This window comes from Piliocolobus tephrosceles, chromosome 11 (genome assembly GCF_002776525.5).
Source record: "Piliocolobus tephrosceles isolate RC106 chromosome 11, ASM277652v3, whole genome shotgun sequence".
Taxonomy (NCBI): domain Eukaryota; kingdom Metazoa; phylum Chordata; class Mammalia; order Primates; family Cercopithecidae; genus Piliocolobus; species Piliocolobus tephrosceles.
The window spans coordinates 116,619,236-116,632,288 of NC_045444.1; positions in this window are offsets into that span (position 1 = coordinate 116,619,236).

Sequence of the window (13,053 nt, forward strand, 5' to 3'; positions counted from 1 at the left end):
CACCTGGACCCTTGGCAGCCCCGCCCCCCACCCCGTCTCCCCTCCTCTTGGCAGTGGAGATCCCAGGGCTTCCTTCAGGAGGTCCTGTCTCAGGGTGTTCTCCGGCCTCTGGTTCTCAGCTCCAATCCCTGCTGTCTTTCCCACCTTCCCCGTGAAGCATGGAGTCAGGCATTTCTTCTCTGGGCCGGTCCGCACTCCTCACTGCTTCCTTGAGAGAACCATGACCCCAGCTCCAGTGCAGGAGGGACTGTGGGCCTAGAGGGGCTGCCGGCTAGGGGCTGAGAGGAGCTCCCGGAGGTGTGGTTCCTGAGACTGGTCTTCTCCTGTTCTGTTTTCCTGGATGTCATTTTCCTGGCAGGAAACCTTTTTAGCAAGGGAGGGGGACACATTTTTCTCAGGGACATATACAGCAAGGCCTCATCCTGCCCCATGTCCCACAGTTGCAGGATAATCTGGCCTGGTCCTGTTCTGGACCTGCCTGATTCTCAAGGCACAGCAGCAGGGGAGGGTGGGCTCTGCACCCTGGTCAAGCTAGGGCAGGTGCTTGCCTTGCCAGCGCAAGGTCCTGCTTCCCAGGACAAAGACTCGCTCTGAGGCTGCACTTAAGTCAGGCTCCTCGAAGCTCTGTTTCAACCAGGCCTCAATCCTGGGCTTCTGTGCCTGTCCTCGTTGGGCCTGCATCAGCCAGTTTTAGCAAGTCCCTCCTAAGTCAGTGTGGCGAGAAGCCCCCACCCTTGGCATCTGACCACCCTGGCCTGCCTTCAGCAAGAATCCTAACCCTGTTTAACCAGAAGCCTCCCTTCCCCCTGGCACTTTCTCTTAGTCATTTCCCCCATTCCCACCACCAATCTGCTCCATGGCTCTAAATCCCCACTCGTTCTGGTTGAATTCAGAACTGAGCCCGTTCTATATACACTGAGGCCTCTTTCCCCCTTTGCAATAGTTCCGGAATAAAATGTGCTTTTCCTGCTTTACCTACTGCAAGGTCCTGGGTTTCTTTAACAGGAGGACAACCTTCAATCTGGGTCCGGGTCAGTGGCATAGAAGGGGAAGTGGCACAGTGTATCCACAGAGGGCAGAGCCCAGTGACAGAAGCCCACAGCAGAGACGCTCAGGATGCATTTGGGAGGGCAGTGGCACTGATGAGAGGGACATAGGCAAGGACACCACGGGGCAGGATGTAGAAGGGAGTCCTGGGGCAGAACCAGAGCGGGAGCCCAGCCTGGCAAACATCAAGACGTGGCCTGGTGCATGGGGAGTGAGATTCCAACTACCCAATGGGGACCAGGAGGTGAGATGCTGCTCGGAGAAGCTCTGGACCTGCAAGCCAGCCTGCTCAGACTGACTTGGAGCCTAGAGGCATTCATTCATTCTACAAATATGTATTAAGTGCCGATGAGTTTGATGATAGGGATATACCAACAAACAAAAGAGACAAAAAATTTTGTCCCCGTGGAGCTTACATGATAGTGACAAGAGACAGACACCAAACACAATAAATAAATCATGTTGTGTGTTAGAACATAGTAAATGGGATAATTTGGGGGAAGAAAGGACACACGTGAGAGGCAGCAGGAGAGCCAGGTGTGGGAGGTTGCAGCATTAGGGGTGGTTGGAGCAGGTTCCCCCAGGGACATTTGAGCAAAAACATTAAAGATGTGAGGGTGAACTGTGGGGACTTCCAGGGGGAGTCCAGACCCAGGGGATTGCTGGTGTAGAGGCCTTGAGGCAGCAGTGGCCTGGGTTCCAGGGAGGCCAGTGGGTGCAGCAGACCTACGAGGGAGGTGAGAAGCCCCTCATACAGGCCTCAGGGGTCTCTCACCCTGAAGGCAGAGTAGGTAGGATTACACTGATCTTAACAGGCTGAGTCTGGCTGCCATATTGAGAATAGGCTTTAGGGGTAGGGGTCGGGGTTGTGATGTGTGTTGGGTCGGGTAGGAGCAGGCCATGTACCACTGCCATTAAAGCATTTCAGCTGGGGACCTGTTAATATTCTTAACTGCTCCCCTGCATTTCACAGCTGTCTGTATCCAAATACAATGGGGGCACCTGGCAGCACACCTCAGGGTGACTTCATGTTCAAATATAATATCAACCCAATATCCAATAAAAAGCTTCAAAAATCATGCCAACATCTTAAGTCTCTCAAGGTGGTGTCAAAGCAGGAGCCAATCCATGACTACTGAGAGAGGAGAAAGGAAGAAGCCAGTCAGGCAGGCAGTTAGGGTGGGCCCTCAGTTAAATTCTTCCAAACAAAAGAACAGTCTAAAAAATCAAGCAGCAGGCACTGATAAGGGAACTTGCATAGAGGGGCTTCCCTAAGACACGCCCATAGCCACATAGATAAGAAAAGCTACACAGGTGGCTCACCCAGACATGCCTGCAATGGAAAGTCCCGTTGAGAGGTGACAATGTGCTAGCAGCCCTGGACTCCTGAGCTGGATGGGGACTTGGAGAACTTTTATGTCTAGCTAAGGGATGGCAAATGCACCAATCAGTACTCTGTGTCTAGCTCAGGGTTTGTAAATATACCAATTAGTACTCTGTGTCTAGCTCAAGGTTTGTAAATATACCAATTGGTATTCTGTATCTAGCTAATCTAGTGGGGACTTGGAGAACTTTTCTGTCTAGCACTCTGTCTAGCTCAAGGATTGTAAACACACCAATCAGCACTCTGTGTCTAGCTCAGGGTTTGTAAATACACCAATCAGTACTCTGTGTCTAGCTCAAGGTTTGTAAATACACCAATTGGTACTCTGTATCTAGCTAACCTAGTGAGGACTTGGAGAGCTTTTATGTCTAGCTAGAGGATTATAAATACACCAATCAGCACCCTGTCAAAATGGTCCAATCAGCTCTCTGTAAAGTGGACCAATCAGCTCTCTGTAAAATGGACCAATCAGCAGGATGTGGGTGGGGCCAGATAAGGGAATAAAAGCAGGCTGCCCAAGCTAGCCAGCGGCAACCTGCTTTGATGCTTTCGAACAGTGTGGAAGCTGTGTTCTTTTGCTCTTTGCAATAAGTCTTGCTGCTGCTTATTTTTTGGATCCACGCTGCCTTTATGAGCTATAACACTCACAGCAAAGGGTTGCTGCTTCAGTCCTGAAGCCAACGCGACAACAAACCCACTGGGAAGAATGAAGAACTCCAGATGCGCTCCCTTTAAGAACTGTAATACCATGAAGGTCTGCAGCTTCACTCCTGACAGTGAGACCACGAACCTGCCGGAAGGAAAAAGCTCCAGACACATCTGAACGTCTGTCTGAAGGAACAAACTTCGGGCACACCATCTTTCAGAACTGTAACACTCACCGCGAGGGTCTGCAGCTTCATTCTTGAAGTCAGTGAGACCAAGAACCCACCAATTATGGACAGCCCGTCCCCTAACACATGCACAGTTAAGGTGAACAAAGCAATATGGAGTCACTAAGCTAAGGGCCCACATGCACACTTGGAGGATGGGGTGGAGCTAACAGAAATTTGTATCTTATGCAAATGAGATACCCAGCCCTCATCAGTTTCTTATAAAAGCCTTTGCATTCAAATGTAAAAATGGCAACCCTCTTCTGGGCTCCGTCTCCATGGCAGAGAGTATTCCTCTTTTGCTTAGTAAACTTTTGCTCCAATCTCACCCTTTGTGTCCATGCTCCTTAATTCTAGTGGTCATGAGACAAAGAACTCCAGGTATTATAACGAGAGAGTGCTACCTTGTGGTGCATTGGTGAGACTGTAACACTAAAACAGAGCACTGTGCGGGCCACCTCCACTCATGACCTCTGAAGTTCTCATGACTAGGGCTCAATAATAATCTCCATCCGCACACTTGCTCCCTGCATCCCCAAATCTCATCTGCCTAGCTGCTTTTTGATTTAGTTCCCTTCTCAAGTTAGTTTTTTCTTCTGCAGTTGGCTTCACATTTTATTCTTATTACTGTTTCTGAAAGCTGTTAATAAATAAACATTTAAGCTACAAAACATTACAATTAAACCAAGCAATCAACCAAACAATAAACCCCCGTCTGTCATCTTACAGGACAAGGGCAGCTCTTGTGATTAAGTTGCAGGCTCTACTGCCCACACCACAGATACCTTAGTTAGATTTGTTCCTTTGTCAAACGTTTAAGTCAGATAAAGGACCAGTCATAGGGCAGTGGATCTCAAACCTAATTGTGGCAAAAAAAAAAAAAAGTCACCAAGAAAAGTTGTTCACCTGGTTAAAAACACAAATTCCTGGGCCTGAATCCTAGAGATTCTCACCCAGGGCGAACATACCAGAATCTGCATTTTAGCAAGCTCCCTGTGATTCTGAAGCAGCGGGAAGTAGGCAACTTATTGGGAAGTGGTCAATGTCCAGATATCGCAGAGGATCCCTCTCTAAGCACTCTTGATTGGTCCCACAGACCTCACCCCTCCCCCAGTAGGCTGACTTCCTCACTCTGTCCTCATTCTCTAGCATCCCCAAGAGGAGGTCACCTGGGACATTCTTGCAAATGGGAGGATCTAGAATCCAGGTCTCTGCCAGCTGCTGGCCATCCCCAGGCGGGCCTCCTGCCAGACTCCAATCGATGAAATGAACAACTGGGAAGCCTTTTCCAGCCCACATTACTGAGTGCATCTCAGTTGTTTCATTATGCTAGCTGTGAGGTTTTGCACTTGTGACAAACAACAGAAGGGACCTTTTGTCACAGTAAGGAAATCCTCGCAAGCATGTGCCTAAACGTGACTGTCTGCTGCTTCATCTTTGCCAGTCTCATCTGGAGAGAACCTGGCGCATCTCTTGGTTGGTTTTCCTCCATCTGCATGAAACAGGAGACACTGAAAGCATCTTCCTCCCCTTCAAAGCCTCCACTACTTCCTTCTCCTAGTTCCTTGTCCTTGCAGGAGCTTTAATACCTCAGTTCCTTTCCGTCTCTGGAGGGGCCCACAGTGCCCTCTGGTGGTTAAACAGCATATCTCACTTTTTTTTTCTTTGGTAGGGGAGGACAGAGTTCCTTGTCGCCCAGGCAGGAGTGCGGTGGTGTAATCTTGGCTCACTGCAACCTCCGCCCCCAAGGCTCAAGCGATTCTCTTGCCTCAGCCTCCCAAGTAGCTGGGATTACAGGCGTGTGCCACCACACCAGGCTAATTTCTGTATTTTTAGTAGATTTTCACCATCTTGGCCAGGCTGGTCTTGAACTCCTAGCCTCAAGTGATCCACCCATCTCGGCCTCCCAAGGTGCTGAGATTATAGGCGTGAGCCACCGTACCTGGCCTATGGTACACTTTTGTAGAAGTCCAGGTTGCCTGCTGCTCTCAGGGCTAGGTCCTGTGCCCATCCTGGGAGAATGGGAAAGTCTTTGCATGCATTCTGCTCTGCTTGAGCCCTCCAAAGAGCCAGAACCAGGCCTAGGGGGTCAAGGGTAAACTTATTTGAGGAACTGGAAACTCAGATGATGTCGAGGTTAGGGATTGGCTGTGAATACAAACTGGGTCGCCGTCCAGATATAGAAACATCAAAATCTGACCTGTGGGCTCTGTCTGGGAAAATTTAGGGCAAATTGGCACTTTTAGGTGCCAAGGATGCCAAGGAGTGGCTGGTTTACTCTGCCCTCCTCACTGTCCATTGTTTGGACCAATTCTGCCTTCTTAGGAGGCCATGACACTTCTTCCCCCAGGATCCTAGGATGCACTGAAACCTCTCGTTTTTTTCCTGCTGGTGAGTACTAACATATACCCATTAACTTGAATGCTAGTGAGCACTAACATATGCCCATTAACTTGAATGCTCATCTTTCATTGGCCAAGACCAAACTTTGACAGGTACCCCCAGAGCACTTTCATAGGCCCGTGAGTCAATTCTGAACCAAGTCATGGGGGCAGCTGAGCCAGCTCCCCTCAGTCCAGGCCTTGATAGCTGGGTGCAGTTGTGGCCCTGGGTCTGAATGCTGCAACCACAGTGCCTAAGGTCTGGGTTGTGGAAGCTGGAGAGCCACTGCTGGGCCTGAAGGCTGGAAACCTTGCTGTTGCCCTTGTAAGGACATTTCCACCTTAGCCCCTAGGGCAGAGCATTTAGTGAGTCAAAAGCTTAACTCCACATCCAACAGACTCTGTTTCAGAACAGTGCGTTAGATGCTTCATTATCAGCTGACATCCTGGATGTATAACCACCCCTTTCTGCTGATACTTGGGCCTTGTGTCCAGGTCTGGATGACTGTCCTCACTATTGAATTCTTGCTTGAGGCCCCGGGCTGTCTTCTGGAAAGTGGCTATCCTGGGTTCCTCAGGGTTCTACCCAACCTCTCTGTAAATGATCAGATGCCAGTAGCTGCTAAAGGGGAAAAGTGTCCCCTCTGCCAATGCATCCGAGCTCTGGTCTTGTCCAATGGGGATGCCTGGTGCCAGGTTGCCTGGAGTCTTGTGCTGGGAGGGACTTCGCCAGGTGGTCTTCCTTTTTCTAGATGGTTCTGGAGATTCACATGGCCCAGCTGAGACCAGAGGTGAAGTGAGCAAGACAGTGCCTTCTTGGATTTCATTATTTCACATGACGCTTCACAGGGGAACGACTGGTAAAATGAATACAGTCTGTGCATTTTTTTCTAAGTCACAATGACAGAAGAGATGGAATGACAAGAGAGTTGGGAATCCCGTAGCCCCCACTCTAATTTCAAGAGGGGAGGAGTCCCACTGGAGCAGCTTTGGGAGGAAAGAGAAGCAGTCAGGGTCCTCAGGGCAGGAAAGCAAAGAGTCCAAGGCACCTGCCAGGACTGACCCCGCCCACCGACTCCCATAACGACTTGCAGGATGCGAGCTTGCTCTGAAGGCCTGGCTGTACCAGAGCCTGGAAAGCGTCTGAGAAATGTACCCACTCCAGATGCTGATGCCAATGAGGTCTACCTCTCCTGAGGGAGGCTGCACTTCACCAGGAGACAATGTCTCCCCAGTTTCTAAGAATGAATCTTCCAAGGTGGAATTTCTGCTATCAACTGGGGGTGGGGGGGGACAATGTAATTTTACATGTAATTCTTCCAGTCATTCCTGAGAAAACTTTTTAGTTGTTCCATTTTTGCAGCCTTTTGGAGTCATGTAGAACCTCCCACATCATAACTTGAAGGTAGTCCTGAGCTGATGCGGGCTCCCTGGCCAGTGCGGGAGGAAAGGGTTCAGGAAAGAGTGGAACCCAGCTGGATCAGATGGGAGAAATCGAAGCAGTGTTGTTCATATGGGGTAATACCTGAGGTTTGTGGCCTCATGCCAAGGAAATCAAGGACTTGGACACATGTGGAGTGAGATTAAGAGTGGAGGTGTAATAGGCAAAAGAAAGAGAAAAAAGAATAGCTCTTTCTCCTGCAGAGAGAGAGGAGTGCCCAAGTGGGTCTTCCAGCCCATGGCAATATGCACCAGATTTTATAGACTGGCTTGAGGAGGCAGTATCTGATTTACATAGGGCCCACAGATTGGTTGGACCAGGTGTGACATTTACATAGCACACAAGGGCGGAAGTTGGCCACCCCACCCTAATCTTCTTCTTATGCAAATGGGTTTTCTACTTGGTCAGCACCATGTTGTCTGTTTCTTACTATACATGTGGTTGGCAAGGAAAAGGGAAGATGGAGCCGCCATATTGGACTTGTCTAGCCCCCAGATAGCCCTTTCCCATTGGCACAGCTGCTGGCATTCACCCGTGCAAGCTTCCAGCTTGCTTATCTATGTCTGCAGCTCAATTTTACAGGCTGCTTTTTGTTAGAAAAGAAATGACTTGGGAGCTGCTTTTCATTAAAAGGAAAACCTTAGCGAGGACTTCCTTACCCTCACTGTGTGCCTAAATAATTTCTTTTTAACTCCTGTGTTATTATGGCCTGGGTGCAGGACTGGAATGGGTCCCTGGAGAGAGGCAATTGGCATTGTCTATAGGGGCATCACTGATGGGTTCATGAAGAGTTTTTAACATCTAAGGAGGTGCTGAAAGTGGATGAGGCCTGAGCAGTGGGAAATGACCAGGAGGGAAAGCCTGCACCTACAGCTCAGAGAGTCTGGGGAAAGGTGAGGACCAGCTGGGCTAAGCAGAATAACCCAAACCCTGTTCTCACAGGCAGAAGTCACTTGAAAACCAGGGGAGCTGTACGGCAACAAGCGGTAGCAAAGGAAGAGAGTGTTCTGGGGTAGGGGTCTTGGCTGTCATGGCGAGGAAACTGCTGGTGTTTGAAAATCTCAACTTGAAAGAAATAAATGACTCTTTAGGGTACCCCCGACCCCCTGCCCAAGTTACAGAGTGACCCAGAGCCATGATTAGATGATAGACAGACAGACCTGGATTACCAATGCCAGAATGGAAGACAGGGTTAGGTCATAAATGGATATAAGTTTTTTACCCAGCAATCCTGCCTGCTGGTAAACTGGTAGGGAGGGGAATCTTTTATCATAATGCATTGAGCTTATGCTGGGAAGGGGAAACTTTAGGGCACTTCTCAGAAGGATTTGGAAGTCTAAAGCCTATGCTGATAAAATCATCTCTAGGACTCAGCATTCACTCCAAAAGGGCACCAGGAGTGGTCATCTTTATGGCCATATTTGTTGTCTTTCCATACAATGAAGGGAATTCTACTTTATTATGTGCTTTTCTTGAGCCAGTGCTCAAACTGCCTCCACCCTTTCCTGGATCACAGGTGAGGTCAATCTGTTTCACAGTTCACACTATTGTGAAAACACTGGGAAACAGGAACAAAAGAAATCATAGATATATTTTTTGTTCATTAGTCTGTGACACTGGGTACCTAAATGGAAATTCCAACACACTCTTCCCCAGTTCCTCACTGGGAGGCTGAAGGGGGCCCGCTGAACAGGTTCTGCCTCTTTATGGGGCAGGGCTTGGGTCTTTGATGGTCTTACTCCTCCATGGAGACTAAGAATGAAAAGTCAGAAACACAGATCAGGACAGTTCAGTAAGTTGTAATGATTTTCTGTTTTTGTCTTGAGAAAAGAAAAGTATTGTTAAGGAAAATTTGTATCCTTTGAACTTTTGTTAAAAAATAGCAATTAGCATTATTAACATGCTAAAAAAATTAGGTTTAAAATACTATCAAATTGCAGTTGTATTAGTATCAGTCTCATACTAATGGCCTAAGAAGAGGAGTTCTTCCTGAAACATTAAAAAAAAAAAAAAGATAAAGAGGGAGAACAGAGAGCAGATAGCCTGTAGATAATAGATGTTCTCGAAAGTGAGCCCAGGACAAATGGATCAGTAAGATTTAATGGGGCTAGAAAAGAACCAGGCGTGTATATTGAAAAGGCTCAGTGTGCCAGGCGTGATGAATGAAAAGAATACTATATTTGAAACCTATCCTGGCAAAAATTACTAAATATAGAACTATTGGGATAACAGGGGAAATATCACTGGCTTTCACACACTGATGAAGGGGCAGAATTCTGGCTGGACTTAGATTTCAGAGTTGTAGAATAAAATCCTCCCCAAAGACAGTGGAACAAACTTTAAATCAATTTTGAAGGTGAGAAGTTGTGATGAGATATATGTTATGTTATTAATTTATGAAAACAATAGAACACATTCTAAGATATGGTGAGTCAGAAAACATACCATCCATGTAATTCTTTTCAAATTACTTAAAGATATACTTCAGTTGACTGAAAGGTGGAGCAAAAAGGAAGTATGGAGAAGTCGCGACAAGAAAAGATCAGCAGGGAATCTTAAAACAGTGAAAACAGAAACATGTTAATATTGTTCTCATAAATACAGGTTATCATGTAACACACACTTTTAATTTTTGCTTTTGAATTACTTTATATGACATATGACATGGCAAATAATTTATATAATGTGAAACTAACAAATGATGACATAATATAATTGAATAGAATAAACATAATTTATAGAGTAAAAGCAAAATAATTAATACTCATGCATGTCTATGTTTCAAGAAAGTGAAAAGACAGGAATAAGGGAGCTGAGAGGTACCAAAGTGATAAACGCATTGCCTTAAGAATGTGGCACATTACAGATATTTTGACTTTGACATTAAAAAAACAAGTCAAAATACATTGGGAAAACTTGGGGGTAAATATTGGAACTAAAAACCGTTATGATGCCTTCCAAAATAGAAGGCAGAAGCAAAAAAAAAAAAAAAAAAAAAAAAAGATAAAAATAATATTAAAACATTAAAAAGAGAAATATCAAATTATAATAGAAATATGACCACCTATATTCCTTTTTTTATTATTATTACACTTTAAGTTCTAGGGTACATGTGCACAATGTGCAAGTTTGTTACATATGTATACATGTGCCATGTTGGTGTGCTGCACCCATTAACTCATCATTTACATTAGTTATGTCTCCTAATGCTATTCCTCCTCCCTCACCCCACCCCACAACAGGCCCCAGTGTGTGATGTTCCCCTTCCTGCGTCCAAGTGTTCTCATTGTTCAATTCCCACCTATGAGTGAGAACATGCAGTGTTTGGTTTCCTTTTCTTGCAACAGTTTGCTGAGAATGATGGTTTCCAGCTGCATCCATGTCCCTACAAAGGACATGGACTCATCCTTTTTTATGGCTGCATAGTATTCCATGGTGTATACGTGCCACATTTTCTTAATCCAGTCTATCATTGATGGATATTTGCGTTGGTTCCAAGTCTTTGCTATTGTGAATAGTGCTGCAATAAACATACATGTGCATGTGTCTTTATAGCAGTATGATTTATGATCTTTTGGGTATATCCCCAGTAATGGGATGGCTGGGTCAAATGGTATTTCTAGTTCTAGATCCTTGAGAAATCACCACACAGTCTTCCACAATGGTTGAACTAGTTTACAGTCCCACCAACAGTGTAAAAGTGTTCCTGTTTCTCCATATCCTCTCCAGCACCTATTGTTTCCTGACTTTTTAATGATTGCCATTCTAACTAGTGTGAGATGGTATCTCACTGTGGTTTTGATTTGTATTTCTCTGATGGCCAGTGATGATGAGCATTTTTTCATGTGTCTGTTGGCTGCATAAATGTCTTCTTTTGAGAAGTGTCTGTTCATATCCTTCACCTACTTTTTGATGGGATTGTTTTTTTTCTTGTAAATTTGTTTGAGTTCTTTGTAGGTTCTGGATATGAGCCCTTTGTCAGATGAGTAGATTGCAAAAGTTTTCTCCCATTCTTTAGGTTGCCTGTTCACTCTGATGGTAGTATCTTTTGCTGTGCAGAATCTCTTTAGTTTAATTAGATCCCATTTGTCTGTTTTGTCTTTTGGTGCCATTGCTTTTGGTGTTTTAGTCATGAAGTCCTTGCCCATGCCTATGTCCTGAATGGTATTGCCTAGGTTTTCTTCTAGGGTTTTTATGGTTTTAGGTCTAACATTTAAGTCTGTAATCCATCTTGAATTAATTTTTGTGTAAGGTGTAAGGAAGGGATCCAGTTTCAGCTTTCTACATATGGCTAGCCAGTTTCCCCAGCACATTACAGATATTTTGACTTGACATTAAAAAAGTAAGTCGAAATGCATTGGGCAAACTTACGGGTAAATATGGGAACTAAAAACCGTTATGATGCCTTCCAAAATAGAAGGCAGAAGCAAAAAAAAAGACAAAAATGACATTAAAACATTAAAAAGCGAAATATCAAAATATGATAGAAATGAGACCACTTATATTACTTTTTTCTTTTTTTTTGAAACAGAGTCTTACTCTGTCGCCCAGGTTGGAGTGCAGTTGTGCGATCTCAGCTCACTGCAACCTCCGCCTCCCAGGTTCAAGCAATTCTCCTGCCTCAGCCTTCTGAGTAGCTGGGATTACAGGTGCACACCACCACGTCTGGCTAGTTTTTGTATTTGTATTTGAGATGGGGTTTCACCATGTTGGTCAGGCTGGTCTCGATCTCTCGACTTGTGATCTACTCACCTCGGCCTCCCAAAGTGCTGGGATTACAGGCCTGAGCCACTGCGCCTGGCTGACCACCTGTATTACTTTTAACCACAAATGAAATAGATGACTTCTTAGAAAAACATAAAAGCAGAACTGTCTCAAAAAACCAACAGAATATCTGCATAGCCTAATAACCATAAAAAAAGCATATAATGTGGCCAACACTGTCTCCCTAGTGAACTCTGGGTCACATACTTTTGGTTAATTTAAAACACTATACATTATTCCAGAACATCTTAAAAGGTAGAAAATTTTACAAGTTATTTTGCCGAGGTAGGATAACCATAAATCTGACTTTGACAGTATGTAAAAACTATAGACGAATCTCATTTATGAATACAAGTGCCAAATCCTCTGCAATGGTATATTAAATACCCTCTGCAATGGTATATGAAATCTATAACAAAAAAAAATAAACCCTGCAGAAATTTTGAAATCAGTTTAGTTTGTTTTTCATAGTGGTCTGAGTATGGAAATTCTGTTAAATTATATGATTGTACCTGGGGATTGAGCAAGTGAGTAACACTGTTGGAGAGGACAGATACCAATGTAGAACCGAGGAAGACAAGGAAGAAGCCTGTGGGATTGGATGGGAATTAGAGGTGTATAATGCATATAAATCATGTGTCTGGGAGAATGTCCTGCCCTGGGATTAGGGGGAACTAGCACCATGTGCTTGACTGGATTTCAGAATTGCTATAAATGAGTGACCGCTGCTTCCTTTTTCCCTGTTTGAATGGAAATATCTTTAGTGGTTATTCTGTCCCTGTTTCATCACTGAATGTTGGCAGCAGGGGAGAAACAATTTTTCAGCTCACTGGACTCTAGTTTAAGAGGAGCTGCACCCAAGGAGCTGCACCAAATGAACCATACTTGAGAAGCCTTTTTCTTTTATTTTCCCCTTCCCTTCCCTTCCCTTCCCTTCCCTTCCCTTCCCTTCCCTTCCCTCCCTTCCCTTCCCTCCCCTCCACTTCCCTCCCCTCCCGTCCTCTCCCCTCCCCTCCCCTCTGCTTCCTTTTTACCTCTCCTCTCCTCTTTTTCTTTTTTTTTTCTTTTTTTCGGCAGGGTCTCTGTTGCCCAGGCTGGAGTGCAGTGGTGCATTCTTGGCTCACTGTGACCTCTGCCTACCAGGCTCATCCTTCCACCTCAGCC